Consider the following 13,259-nt stretch of genomic DNA (forward strand, 5'->3'; position numbering starts at 1 on the left):
CTGATAATATTTTAGATTGGCACTCAGCTTCCTTCTGGTCACACAGGCAATGGGTGGGCACAACTTAGTGCCAGCAGTGTAAACCATATTATTTATAAATGTAGTAGAGTGGCTGCCAACTCCTTTAACCTCTTCTCCACAATTTATTTTGATTTTGCTGCCACACAAGGTGCAAGGAAGGTGAACAGTTAAGCCCTAACATTTCCTTGTAATTATCTTATTTTTTGCCAATATGATGAATAAGGATACTTGTGTATTTACATGTTCCACTTAATAACATCACATATTCCATAAAAAATATTCTAGCTCTGCTTTTTTCATTGGCAATATTTAAATTGTGATTCCCGTTTTTTTTTTTAATTGAAGTACAAATGTTGCAGTTTTAGTAAGGTAGTAAGGAAATAAGAATCTACTCTATAAGTGAGCAGAAACACCACATAATGTATATGATAACAGGGTTGCTTAGATGTAGCATGATCCACCCTCCCATGCTGTGAGTCCCAATCTAAAATACCACTTATCTGCTTTGTAGTAGCAACCAGCAAAATAATTTGCATAGCATGCAATACTGGATAAAAGAGTTTGCTAACTGTACTAATTTACATATTTTATTTTCTGTCATTTGTAGTTTGTGGCTGTTAATCTCAGATTGCACTGTTAGTAGGAGGACCTGTATTCCACTTTATGTATGAATACATTTCTTATAAATGTACCATGCACTGCAGGGTCCAGTATGTGTAAAACTGAGCAGCAAGGTAGTAGCTGTGTTTGTATATTGTTAATTACTTTTTTCCGTATGTTCAGTAAAAGTTAATGCTGAATCAAATATTAGTCCTAGGAATCTTTGTTCTTTTACTTTTGGAACTGAAGTAGTCTTTAGACTTTTAATGAGCACTCACCCAACTGTATCAGGTTGTACTAAATATGACAGGAAGTATTTATTCTCTTAGCTATCATTAGCTGTATTAAGTAGAATAACTGCCCAATGAATGATGTGATTGGGTCTTTAGCAGCATTGTTGCAATGGCTGACTTCCTATGTTCGGTGAATCTCACATATTGTTCTAAATCTTAATTTCTAAAGAAAACATGAAAGCTTTTGTGTGTGTGTGTGTGTGTGTGTGTGTGTGTGTGTGTGTGTATGTGTGTGTGTGTGTGTGTGTGTGTGTGTGTGTGTGTGTGTGTGTGTGTGTGTGTGTGTGTGTGTGTGTGTGTGTGTGTGTGTGTGTGTGTGTGTGTGCGTGTATACATGTTGGTGGTAATGGAGGATGCAGCGTGCGAGATCATTATATACCTGAATACCTGTTTATAAAAATGTAAACATACAGTTGTCTGTTTATATAATAAATGTTTTCTACACTCAATGGAAGTAGAACTTTAAGTTGAAAAAACCCTCTCATGTACAGCATCAGTTTTATAGCCCCATAACTGCTCTGGCCTAGGGCTGCAGTCAACAAACTTAACCAATTTGTTTTATTACACTTTACCTTCTTCATTAAATTATTATTGAAAATAGTTTGCTTTTTTTTCTCGTTGAAGGTGACTGTAGTGAAGATGAGAGCAGATGGTCCATAAACATGCCGCTCATCAGTGTAAGATATCAGAAATTAAATCTACTGTTTATTAATATAAGCAAAGTTCAAAGGACGAAACAACAGATTCTGCTAAACATCTTTGTATTGCTTCAGAATGCATTAAGGATTAACTTGCCATCATAAATACATTACTGTCAGATATGTCACAAGCTGAAAAATGATGCATGATTGAATGCAGTACACAACTAAATATAGAAACTGTTTATTTACCTTAGCATACAATCAGCTATTCATCAGTAAATTTTGAACTAGCATGTTGGAAACGTAAGTGGTACACTTTTGTTATTAATATAAATGGAATAAAACAGGTATTTCATCTTTAAAACAGAAAAAAACAAGCACAGAATTAATAAATTAATGTATTCTTGATATTATTTTTCAAGATCTTGAAACTCATATTAAACAAAAGACATCAGCAAGAACACTAACTGACAGGTGGAAAAAACAAAGTTCAAAAATGAAAATATACATAAAACTAATTAGTGTGAGTTATGGGAGACTGATTATATTAAACTCATCAGAGGCCAATATTTTGCTTTAGCTACTGCAGAGGAAAACAAGGTCATAAAAGCCATATGGTCTGTTCATTAAAACGGTATGTGCTTGTTATGAGAAATAAGGGCAAGCATCAGAATAGCAAAATACCTCCATGTGGAAGATCGCTTAAAATGAACTCTGTTTGTTCCTAATGACTTAAAACTGAGAAGCTGCAACTGAGTTACACTGTTACTAACCATACAAATACTGCTACAGCTTTGTTAGCTGGATTATCTATAAAAACACATTTATTTAGTTAACTGCTTTTTTAATTCTATTAAAATGGTTAGTCCCATGCAAACAGTCCTTCCTCACAGGAGCCTGAGAGTGTAGGATGTACATCCAAAGAAGTGAAATAAAACACAAGGCAATGAAATACATGCAGCAAAATATAGAAGACGTACATGTACATTACTATAACCAACATAGCCAATGACTACTAAATGTCATTTTTTGTCCTATATTTTTATTTATACCTGTGTATTTACTTTAACATTTTAATCTCTGTATAATTGAATATTTAGTACTTTTCTGAGTAACATATCAGAGGATCTGGGTTTACTACAGGTTCTCATGTATTAGTAGCTGAAGACATATTTACTCACTGCCCCTTCCTTGATAAAGCAAGTGCTCGAACTCTTACTAGACTGCTCTCCTATTTCTTTGTAGCACATTGTATACCCAACCCTGTAAAACTGTATAGCCCTACCAGAATGTAAAATTTAAGCCTAAGACACCAACCCATTTCCTAAACTGAATCTTCATACATTTAACTTAATATGCAACTTCTTCTCCCTAACCCTAAAGTTACCTTTTGCTCCCCAAACTGAAAACTCCAACCCCACTCTCTAAATCTGTATGCCCAGATCACTCCCTAACCATAAATACCTCCTCCTGCTTCCTAAATAAAAACTCCCTTTCTATTCCCCAAACCCAAAACTCCATTACTGCTCACTAACCCTGTTGCTCATTCATCTGTAATGCAAATAATAAGAAGGTTTGGGGTTTCATTCTGATGCTTTAATATATACAAACACATCAGGGTGGATAGCAGCATCATTAAATACCAACAAATAGATCTTACATGCATACATGTTCACATCTCAACAGCTAACTACAAAATGTCAGTCAGGCTTGCACGTGCTCAGTACTTCTGTGCATGCCATTGCATAGCTTCTTAAAGGTATGTATACACACATATTGATCTACATTCTCCCTCTTAAAGATTGATCCTTATGCAAAGCAGTGTTACAGCTAGGCATGCATTACTATGTACATCAGAAACAAAATACAATGTTTATGTCCAAGTTGCTTCATAGCTGCTACAGGGTTTAGAGATTCAACCATATCTGGTAACATAACAGTTAGGACTAAATTTAGCAAAAGGGACAGTCTACGGTGCATAACTCATATCAGGAACTTATGGATTCATCAGAGGAACAGGAATGCTCTCTGGAACTTCATCATGAATTGGAACATTGGACAACTCACTCTGAGATAAAGAGTATTTCTCACAGGCTATTTGCTGCGGTATAGGCTCGAACACCAGTCTCAAATGTTTCTGATTCTACCTAGAAGTTGCTCCTTCTTATTCTATAATGTACAATCTCAATTCTGGACCAATATTCTTCACGACACCAATCTGATCATAACCTTTGGATATTTGCATCCTTACCACTTCTTCTCGTAATGGATTGAGTGGTCCACTGGTCTTATCGTAGTAGGACTTCTGGGATAGGCGCTTCCTCAACAGATTGTTTTTCAATGATCTGTTGTTCTTGACACATGGAACCAAAAGTTGACTACTGAGTGGTAATGTAGTTCTGGTTTGTCTCGACAAAAGTCTCTAAGCAGGTGAACCAAGATGTTTATCTCGAGGAACATGTCTGAGATTCAAGAGATTCAGGAAAACATCAGTATTATTCTGTTTTGACTTCTCAAGTAATGCTTTGCACTTTGAACTGTGCATTCTGCCAGACTATTTGACTGGGGGTACACTGGACTACTTATGACATGAGTAAATTCCCATTCTTCTGCAAATCTTTTGAACTGTCGGCTTGTAAACTGTGTGCCATTGCCAGAAATAACTTTATGTGGTCCCGTCCATTGTAGTCCCCACATCTGGTTCAGCTGAAGTGGTTCTTTCTGTTGATGAGGCTTAGTAGTATTACATACTGAACAAGAAGAAGTGCTCTCTCAAAGTCTTGTGACATAGAAGGCCAAAACACTATCTTTCTTGCCCTTCTTTTGGTAGATTACGTTCCTGGGTTCCACAGTGGAAGATGGTAATGTACTCAGGTTACAAGGATTTCAGAACAATTACTTTTAGACCTTTCATAATGATACCTTTGTTAGACAAAATCTCATCTCTGTATGGAAAATAAGGTTGCAATTCATAAGGTAAACTGGATTGCTTTGACGGCCATTCTTGATTGATAAAGTGGCTGAGCCTTTGTAACACTGGATCTGTAGCTGTGTGATCTCTCAACTCATCAAGATGTGTGGAAGAAAAATTATGCACTTCCATTACTTCAAAATCATCAAGCAGTTGAGAACCTTGACTGTCATTCTGTTCAGTGGTATTTCTGGGTGATCTGGATAATGTATCAGCAAGATAAAGAAGTTTGCCTTTCCTGTAGACAAGATTAAAATTGTACTTTTGCAATCTCAACATCATATGTTGCAGTCTGGCTGGAGCTGAATGCATTGGCTTACTCAAGATTGTGACTAGTGGTTGGTGATCTGCTTCTATCTGGATACATCTACCATAAACATAATCATGGAACTATGAACATGCAAAGACAATTGCCAAAAGCTCTTTCTCAATCTAAGCTTACTGCTCTTCAGTTTGGGTAAGAGTTCTCGATGCATAGGCAACAGGTTGATCCTCTTGTAGAATGACTGCACCAAGTACAAATTTTAAAGCATCACAGGAAAATGTAACTGGTTGGTGGACATCAAAGTATCTTAGCATCGGCAGACTGGCAATTCTCTGTTTCAAGACATCATATGCTATTTGGTGTTGCTCTAACCAAGACAAGTAAACATCTTTGCATGTCAGCTCTCTGGGTGGTGCTGATAGTTGGCTCAAGTCTGGAATGAACTTGCCTAGGTAGTCAACCATGCCAAGAAAATGTTGCAGGGCTTGAACATTGTCTGGAGCTGGCATCTCAAGAATGGCTGATTGCTTTGAAGGGTCTGGTCCTAGGCCTGTACTGGTAAATAAATGACCAACATAAGCAACTTCTTGTAGCCTAAATTTGCATTTCTGTGCATTGAGCTTAAGATTCACTTGACGTGCCTTTTCTAGAACTTTTCTGAGGCTTCTGTTATGTTTGACTTCACCATGACCTCCTGCCAGTATGTCATCTACTATGATAGCACAAGGATACCCAGAAACAAATTTGCTCCATAGCAAGCTGAAAGACTTCACTTGCAAAATTTTTCCCAAATGGCATTCTCAAAAATCTGTACCTGCCAAACGGAGTACTAAATGTAGTGAGCAATGAGGATTTTTTGCCAAGCTGAATTTGCCAAAATGAACTCTTTGCAACTAGGACAGAAGAAATAGTGGCATTTGGCATCAAAGCTGCAACTTCTTCAACTGGGCACATTGGATGATGAGGTCTTTTCAGTGCTTTGTTCAAATCTCCTGGATCAATACATATTCTGATGTAATCTGAGGTTTCTTTATGAGCAACCACCATGGAAGATACCCATTCAGTTGGAGTTTACACTGGACAAATTGCACCTTGTTCCACCATTTTATCTAACTCAGCTTTGACCCTGTCTTGCATGGCTATTGGAAATTTGCATGCTAGCCTGATAACTGGACTGACCTCATGGAGTACACAACTGGAAGTTTGCCTAGTTTGTCTTGAAAAAGATCGGCATAGGGAGAAAAAATGTGTTGGACAAAATTAGAGTAGTGGTCTTTTAAGCTAACATGATGGAGTTCTTTATTAAATGAAAACAGTCCCATTTTCAAAGGGTCTTTGAGCACAAATAATGACTGAACGTGCCTCTTGATCACATACAATAACAAGTCGTAGCTTCTTTTACTCTGCTGGAAGTAACATGAAAGCACTACTGAGCCTTCGGTTTGAATTTCTTCACCTCCATAAGCAACAAGTTTCACACACCTTGCCAAATCAAGTCTTTCACCTTTACATTCTTTGGCAAATGTTTCTGATGACATAACATTGTTAGAACCTGTGTCAACTTTGAGCTCTATGGGTTTGCCATTTAGCCGAACAGTACAAAATACTTCATTTTTGCCACTTAAATCAGCTGCATTGACCGTTTCATGAAACACTGATACACCATGAACATAAAGAGTAGGTGGAAATTCTACTTCATAGCTTTCTAATTGATCAACTCACTTCTTAAAATGTTCCCTTTTAATAAAAGAGTGCCCACATTCTTTTGACTTACAAAATCTTTTGAAATTATTCAGTTTATTACATTTGTGGTATTGTTGATCAAAAGCTAAACACTTTCTCCTTTTAGATTCATTATTACTGCCACATGTATGACAGATGACAATGAAAGAGGGTGGCACCAGTTTATCCCCACCCTTATGCTTGTTTGCTTATTCACTCTTATGCTTCACTGAGACTGTGCAAAGTCTGGAATGTACTAGAAAGTTCTGGGGTTTACCAGTAGGTGCAGCAGGGCTGCCATGTGCTTGGGCTTGTTTCTTTTAACCACGTGCTGCATACTATCAACATGAGATTTATCACTGTGCCATCTAGAGCTGCTCTCATTTGTGTGCTTTTCTGTAAGCTCATATATCTGGCAAATCTCAATGGCCTTATTCAAAGTTAAATCACTGTCACAAAGCAAAATCATTCTCACAGCATCATCTTTTATACCACACACAAGTCTGATCTTTATCAACTCATCCCTTAAGTCACCAAATCTGCTCATTTTAGCTGTATTTCTCAGGCCAGTTATATACACTGCAAAAGTTTCACCAGGCTTTTGATCCCTTGTGTAAAATAAGTGCCTTTCCATTGTAATATTTGTCAGGGGTTTACACGTTTCTCTAAATTTACATTTTAAGCACTCTGGGTTCTCCTTTGACTCAGCCTGTACAACAATATGATGGTTTCTCCCTCTCCAGCATAAATAGCAGGTGCATACACAAATGAGCATCCCCTTTCTATAACTTGTGACCCAGCTAAATTAAGTAGAATAAATGCCTCTGTATGCAAGGACATTGGAAAGTGTACAGACTGTATGCATTTCAGTACAGTTTTGTGAAGGGGGGGGGGGGTAGCAGGCAAGAGACTGGCACTAGGACCCAGAGGAATAGAGGCAGCTCACTTAGAAAAGCAAAAAAAAAAAAAAACGAAGATGAAAGTAAATATCCTATTGCAAGAAAATGCCTTGCTTGAGAGTTGAGACTGCAAGGCAATTTGGAGCTCATCAGGCAGTTTCACACTTACTATTGTTTCACCCGACGCCTGTATCTGTCGGAAGGTGATAACTGATGGTAATTAACACTGTCTGGATGTTGGGGGAAAACAGCAAGAAATCAAACCGACTTCCTGGTTTTCTGATGCAGCTTTCCTTCACCTTTTGCTGGTAAAACTGCTTCAATGTAGATTGCTGTTAACACCAAGAAATTAGCTGTTCAGAGAGGAGATGGATTTAGTTTTTTGTAAGTTTGTTAGCTATTTAACATTTTAAAGAATTTGTATTTGCTGATGGAGTTGCCTTACTGTTCAGTAGTTTTCTTTAAAACACTGTTACTCTGGACAAGTTTTTTTTAGTGTGAACTGCTGACTAGTTATTCATAACTTATCACAGAATTCATACTTCAGAAAAGTGGTAAGGGAGTTCTGTTCTTCTGTTCACTTACAGCAGTAGGTGTGTTATTTCTCTGCATTTGGTTAGTAGGTGTGGGCACATGATGCTCTTTCAGTCCAGTGACCTTCTTGGAAGTCTTAAAATAAGTAATCATTTTTTTTTACATAGTACTTTACTGTTGAAATCTGACTGTTTTATTGCAGTTACACCTAGGCACCTAAGACAAATAAAAGAGCAGATCTCATAAGAGTGAAACAGTATTTTGCTACTTACTAAAATCTGACAGTACACATAAAGCTTACCAGTTGCATTCCCAAATCTCTGCTTGCTTCATATCTTTATGTGTAGTCACTACATCACTATACAAAAACATGCATATACTTCTATACAAAAAGGCATCAGTGTGTGTGTGTGTGTGTGTATGTGTGTGTGTGTGTGTGTGTGTGTGTGTAATTATAGGATGTAAAATAAGCAGATGTGTATTATTTCTTCTTACAACTCGGGTAACACAGTGACTCTCATAGGTTCATAGGTTGGTACTAGGCTATCGGCCCTAGGGTCTATACAAGCCTAGCCATAACATCATCTTCCAGTTCTTGTCAAAATGTATACATGCTGCACACATGCTTGTCTGTGTATTTTATTTTGGCTACCCTTGTGTAACTTTCTAGTTGCTAACCTATTTACTGATCATTTAATTCTTTGAGAAGGTTATTTTCTGACCAGAAGTACATACCTATCAACTGTCCAGAATGTCCAGATTTTTGCTTCAAATATTTTGTATACCATCATAAAATAAATATTACAGACTAGACTGGACTACTGAAATGATATTGTAGCTGGGTTTAAACTGTAAAGAACCTAGAATGCAGCAATTGCCAGTTTCTGCTTCCACAAGTTTTCTGTTTCTATCAGTTTTATTTATATTGCCATGTTGTTGTGTGCCTTGTTTCTTTACACTAGGGCAGTGACTGATTTAACAGATTTAGGAATATTTTGGAATGGATTAATAAAACATCTGTTCCACAATTTCCTTAAAACTGATTAATTCTGGAGCAGGTTGCTGTGAATCAAACTGAAAGTACAGATTGCTGTATATATCTTGAAATGATAGGATGATGTAAAAGGGAATAGCTGATGGCTTAGGAGCACCGGTTATCTTACAGATTAGTACCTTGCGGGCGGTACTGCGCAGCTTTGGGCGTGTCTGGCATGATTGGCAGTTTTGACTGACAGGTGTAGTTGTCAAGGCCAGCATCGACATGCCCGCGACAGCTACTTCAAATGTGAAATGTGTTACACAAAAGAAGGAGTCTACATCTTAACAGTAACAGCGAGTAAGCTATTTTCAATTTAACACAAAAGTATTTTGTGCCACCACTTTACTTGCCGCAAGAGCGGTTTGTAGGATTCTGCATCGGTATTGCAAACTTAACAGTAAAAGCAAGTAAGCTGTTTTCAATTTAACACAAAAACAGCTTTATAAGATGAAGTACATATGCAGTGCTTTCTTGCAGTAAAAGCAAGTAAGCTATTTTCAATTTAACCCAAAACCAGCTTTATAAGATGAAGTACATATACAGTGCTTTCTTGTAGACCAACCCTCTTCAAGCTTTTAAAGAAATACACCATGAGACAGCGTTTCATATGCGCAATCGACTTTATTCATACAAAGCAAAAGGTAAAGGAAATATATACTTTTCCCCAATGTACAGTGGTCTCGGAGTTGGTATATATAAGTAGGGGGGTGCAGGGGGGCCTGACCCCCTGCAAAAACATTTATAAAACTGTTTTAAGTTGTGTTTGTTTACTTTGTCTGTTTACAGTAATTATTTATTTAAAAGATATGGCGCATATCGCGTAATGAGGATGATAGTCATGTTAATATTGCGTATCATATGCGCAATCGACTTTATTCATACAAAGCAAAAGGTAAAGGAAATATATACTTTTCCCCAATGTACAGTGGTCTCGGAGTTGGTATATATAAGTAGGGGGGTGCAGGGGGGGCTGACCCCCTGCAAAAACATTTATAAAACTGTTTTAAGTTGTGTTTGTTTACTTTGTCTGTTTACAGTAATTATTTATTTAAAAGATATGGCGCATATCGCGTAATGAGGATGATAGTCATGTTAATATTGCGTATCATATGTGCAATCGACTTTATTCATACAAAGCAAAAGGTAAAGGAAATATATACTTTTCCCCAATATAGAGTGGTCTCGGAGTTGGTATATATAAGTAGGGGGGTGCAGGGGGGCCTGCCCCCCTGCAAAAACATGTATAAAACTGTTTTACATTGTGTTTGTTCACTTTGTTTGTTTACAGTAATTATTTATTTAAAACATATGACGCATATCGCGTAATGAGGATGACAGTCATGTTAATATTGCGTAGCCCGGCCCGGGGGCATGTCAGGGCGGGATTTGCTACTGCGCATCCTGCGAGGTACTAATCTGTAAGATAACCGGAGCACCAATCCCCATCAACTCTGCATATCACTTCATAGGGAAGGATCTTTCATTGGAAATATAATGCTTCCCCAAGTAAGACATAGAATGTGAATGATCCACTGATTAAAGGGATTCCTCATACCCAGAGTCATTATATATACCAGCTACTGAGTTTTCTTTGCCCTTTTAAGAACTTCAGTAAAATCCATGGTAAATAGTAAATTATATTAATTCATCAAACTAAGTTTTAATTATTAACATATCTTAACCATGGTGTGAGATTCCTAGTTGAAGTAATTAGTATGGTGGAGGTATGGTATTCCACATTTTCTAGATGCAAGGTTGAGAGCTATATGCTCCATGTAAAATGTGTCATTCTCAGACAGAGTGCTGTGGATTTCAAACATTTGCGTTTTAGGCATCATATCCTTTAGAAAACATACAGTAATGCAAAAGATGTTATTATAACAAACTTATTAGTCAAAGAGTTAAAATCTGTGCCTGATTTTGGTTCATAGGTGTGTACTAAGCTTATGGTCCTGGAGCCTTTACAAACCTAGCCCATAGGATTACCCTGACATTGTGCCACCCGAACTTAGTTCCCAGTGCCTCTGTCGAGTAGAGCCACTGTAATGATCCCCAGGGTGAATTTTCTACTTCCCATCCACTCATCAAGGTTGCTCTTGAAGAGGGCCAGTGAGGTATTCTGTTTGACATGTATGGGAAGTCTATTCCATAGCAAGGGAAGTCTCTGGGTTATGAACCTGTCCCTCCAGCACGTTCTGTTGAATGTTGTAATGAGGGTGAGGTCATTGGAGCGTGTGTTGCAGAGGGATCAGGATTTCTTTAGATGCAACATTTCTAACAGAGCTGGATCAGACATGGCTTTGTACGTCAAGCAGAGGTCGCCTCTAAGTAGGCGATATGAGACAGAGAATAGTTGGAGTTTTTTTGAGTCTGTCCATATAGGACAAATGTTTAAGGCCTAGGATCCTCTTTGTGAGGTACTTTTGCGGCCTCTCCAGTTGTTGCAGGTGTCTAGTGAGGTACATGCCAAATGGGGCTTTGTACTCGATGATTGGCCTAATGAGGAAAAAGTAGAGGGAAACAATGACCTCTTTCTTCCTGGATGCAAAACCCTTAGTAATGAGATGTGCCACATAGAAAGACTTTCTGTCCACAGTGGCAATGTGGTGGTCAAAAGAGAGGCTGCTGTCAACCTGTGTTCCAAGATATCTTATAACACCTTTTGTATTCAGTGGACTACCATCGATGTGGTAATTTATGGGAACCGGTTTTTTCCCAAAGGGCATGATGACACATTTTTTTGGCATTGAGCCTAAGGCCATGGTTCTGACACCAATCGTTGGTCTCAGTGAGGCCTTTCTGTGGGATGTCAACATCACTTGGGGAGTTAATAATAGCTCCCAACTTGCAAACGTCTGCGAACTTTGTCAGCCAGAGACTCGTTGTGTTGGCCTGGACTTCAGATAAGTACATACCAAACAGAAGAAGACCCAGAACTGAACCCTGTGGGACTCCACTCATGACTGGTGGGCAGTCTGACTTGGAGTCAGCTATTTTCACACTGTGGGTTCTATCTGTGAGCCAGTTTGCAACCCACCTACTGATATAGGGGTTGATGCCTAGCTTAGTGAGTTTTTCTATGATTCCTGAAAGAGGAATGGTATCAAATGCCTTGGCCAAATCAAGGTAGGCTGTATGAATCACCTTGCTTTCATCCACAGGTCTGGTGACTGACTCAAAGAAGTCGACCAAGGTGAGCAGGCATGATTTTCCCATCACAAAACCAAACTGTGTGGGATCTAGAGTTTGGAGATTCCCTATATTCATGTTTATAAGGTCCATGGTGATGCGTTCCATAGCTTTGCATATCAGACTCATCAGGCTAATGGGGCTATAGTTCCCAGGGTCTGTAGTCGCTCCTCCTTTGTGGAGAGGGATGACTGTAGCATTGCACCATTCAGTAGGGACAAAGCCTGAGGTGAGGCTGTGATTGAGCAGGGCACACAGGTGAGGTGCCAGTTTACTCTGTACTTCATGTAGAACACAGACAGGGATAATGTCAGGTCCCATGGAAGCTGTATTCTTGGCCTTGGACAGTGCTGTTTTAACTTGTACAGCAGTAATACTGGGTGCCTGGCAATCTACTGATACTGCGATTGGTCTTTTGGGTGGGAGGGGTAAAGTTGGGACTGAATCTGTCGGCCAGTATATTGTCAATCTGTTGACTTGGTATAGGAGGTACCATTGTGCAGTAGCTCAGATCAAATATGGGTGCTGTTGTGGAGCAAGTACTGAAAATATGTTAGTCAATAACAAACAGAAATAAATGAGGGCCTTTTTAAAAATCCCCACAAGGGTCTCTGCTTGCTGCTATGCTTTCCTTACTAACTAATTTCTAGTCAATAGGACTTAACTTGTGATTACTGTGGCTGATTGTGCTGCTTTCCTGAAGAAGGAAGTCTTAGGCTCTTCTATCACAGATCACAGATCTCACTAGTGTACATGTGGGAATCAGATTCCTAATGAACTATGTAATCTCCAAAAAAAAAAAACACTTCACTTGAAAGACACGACACAACAAATCTGGGTATTGCCATGGAGATTCTTTACATAACTATAGAAGGCCTTGTGGTTGTCTTTTTATCTGCTGCAATTCTGTTTTCATAGCTAGCTTTAGAGGATTTGATGAGGGATCTCAATTTTTTGTTGAGGCTGATAAGTGAGTTTTTCCAGTCTTGGGACTTCACCGTATTCCACATCAGTTTCCTCCTTCTGTTGCAGAGTTTGTTTATGGCAGGGGACTGCCAGATTGGCTTCCTTTTTTGGAGGAGAGT

This window comes from Protopterus annectens, chromosome 4.part1, assembly GCF_019279795.1.
Source record: "Protopterus annectens isolate FY-2018-M chromosome 4.part1, PAN1.0, whole genome shotgun sequence".
Lineage (NCBI taxonomy): Eukaryota > Metazoa > Chordata > Ceratodontiformes > Protopteridae > Protopterus > Protopterus annectens.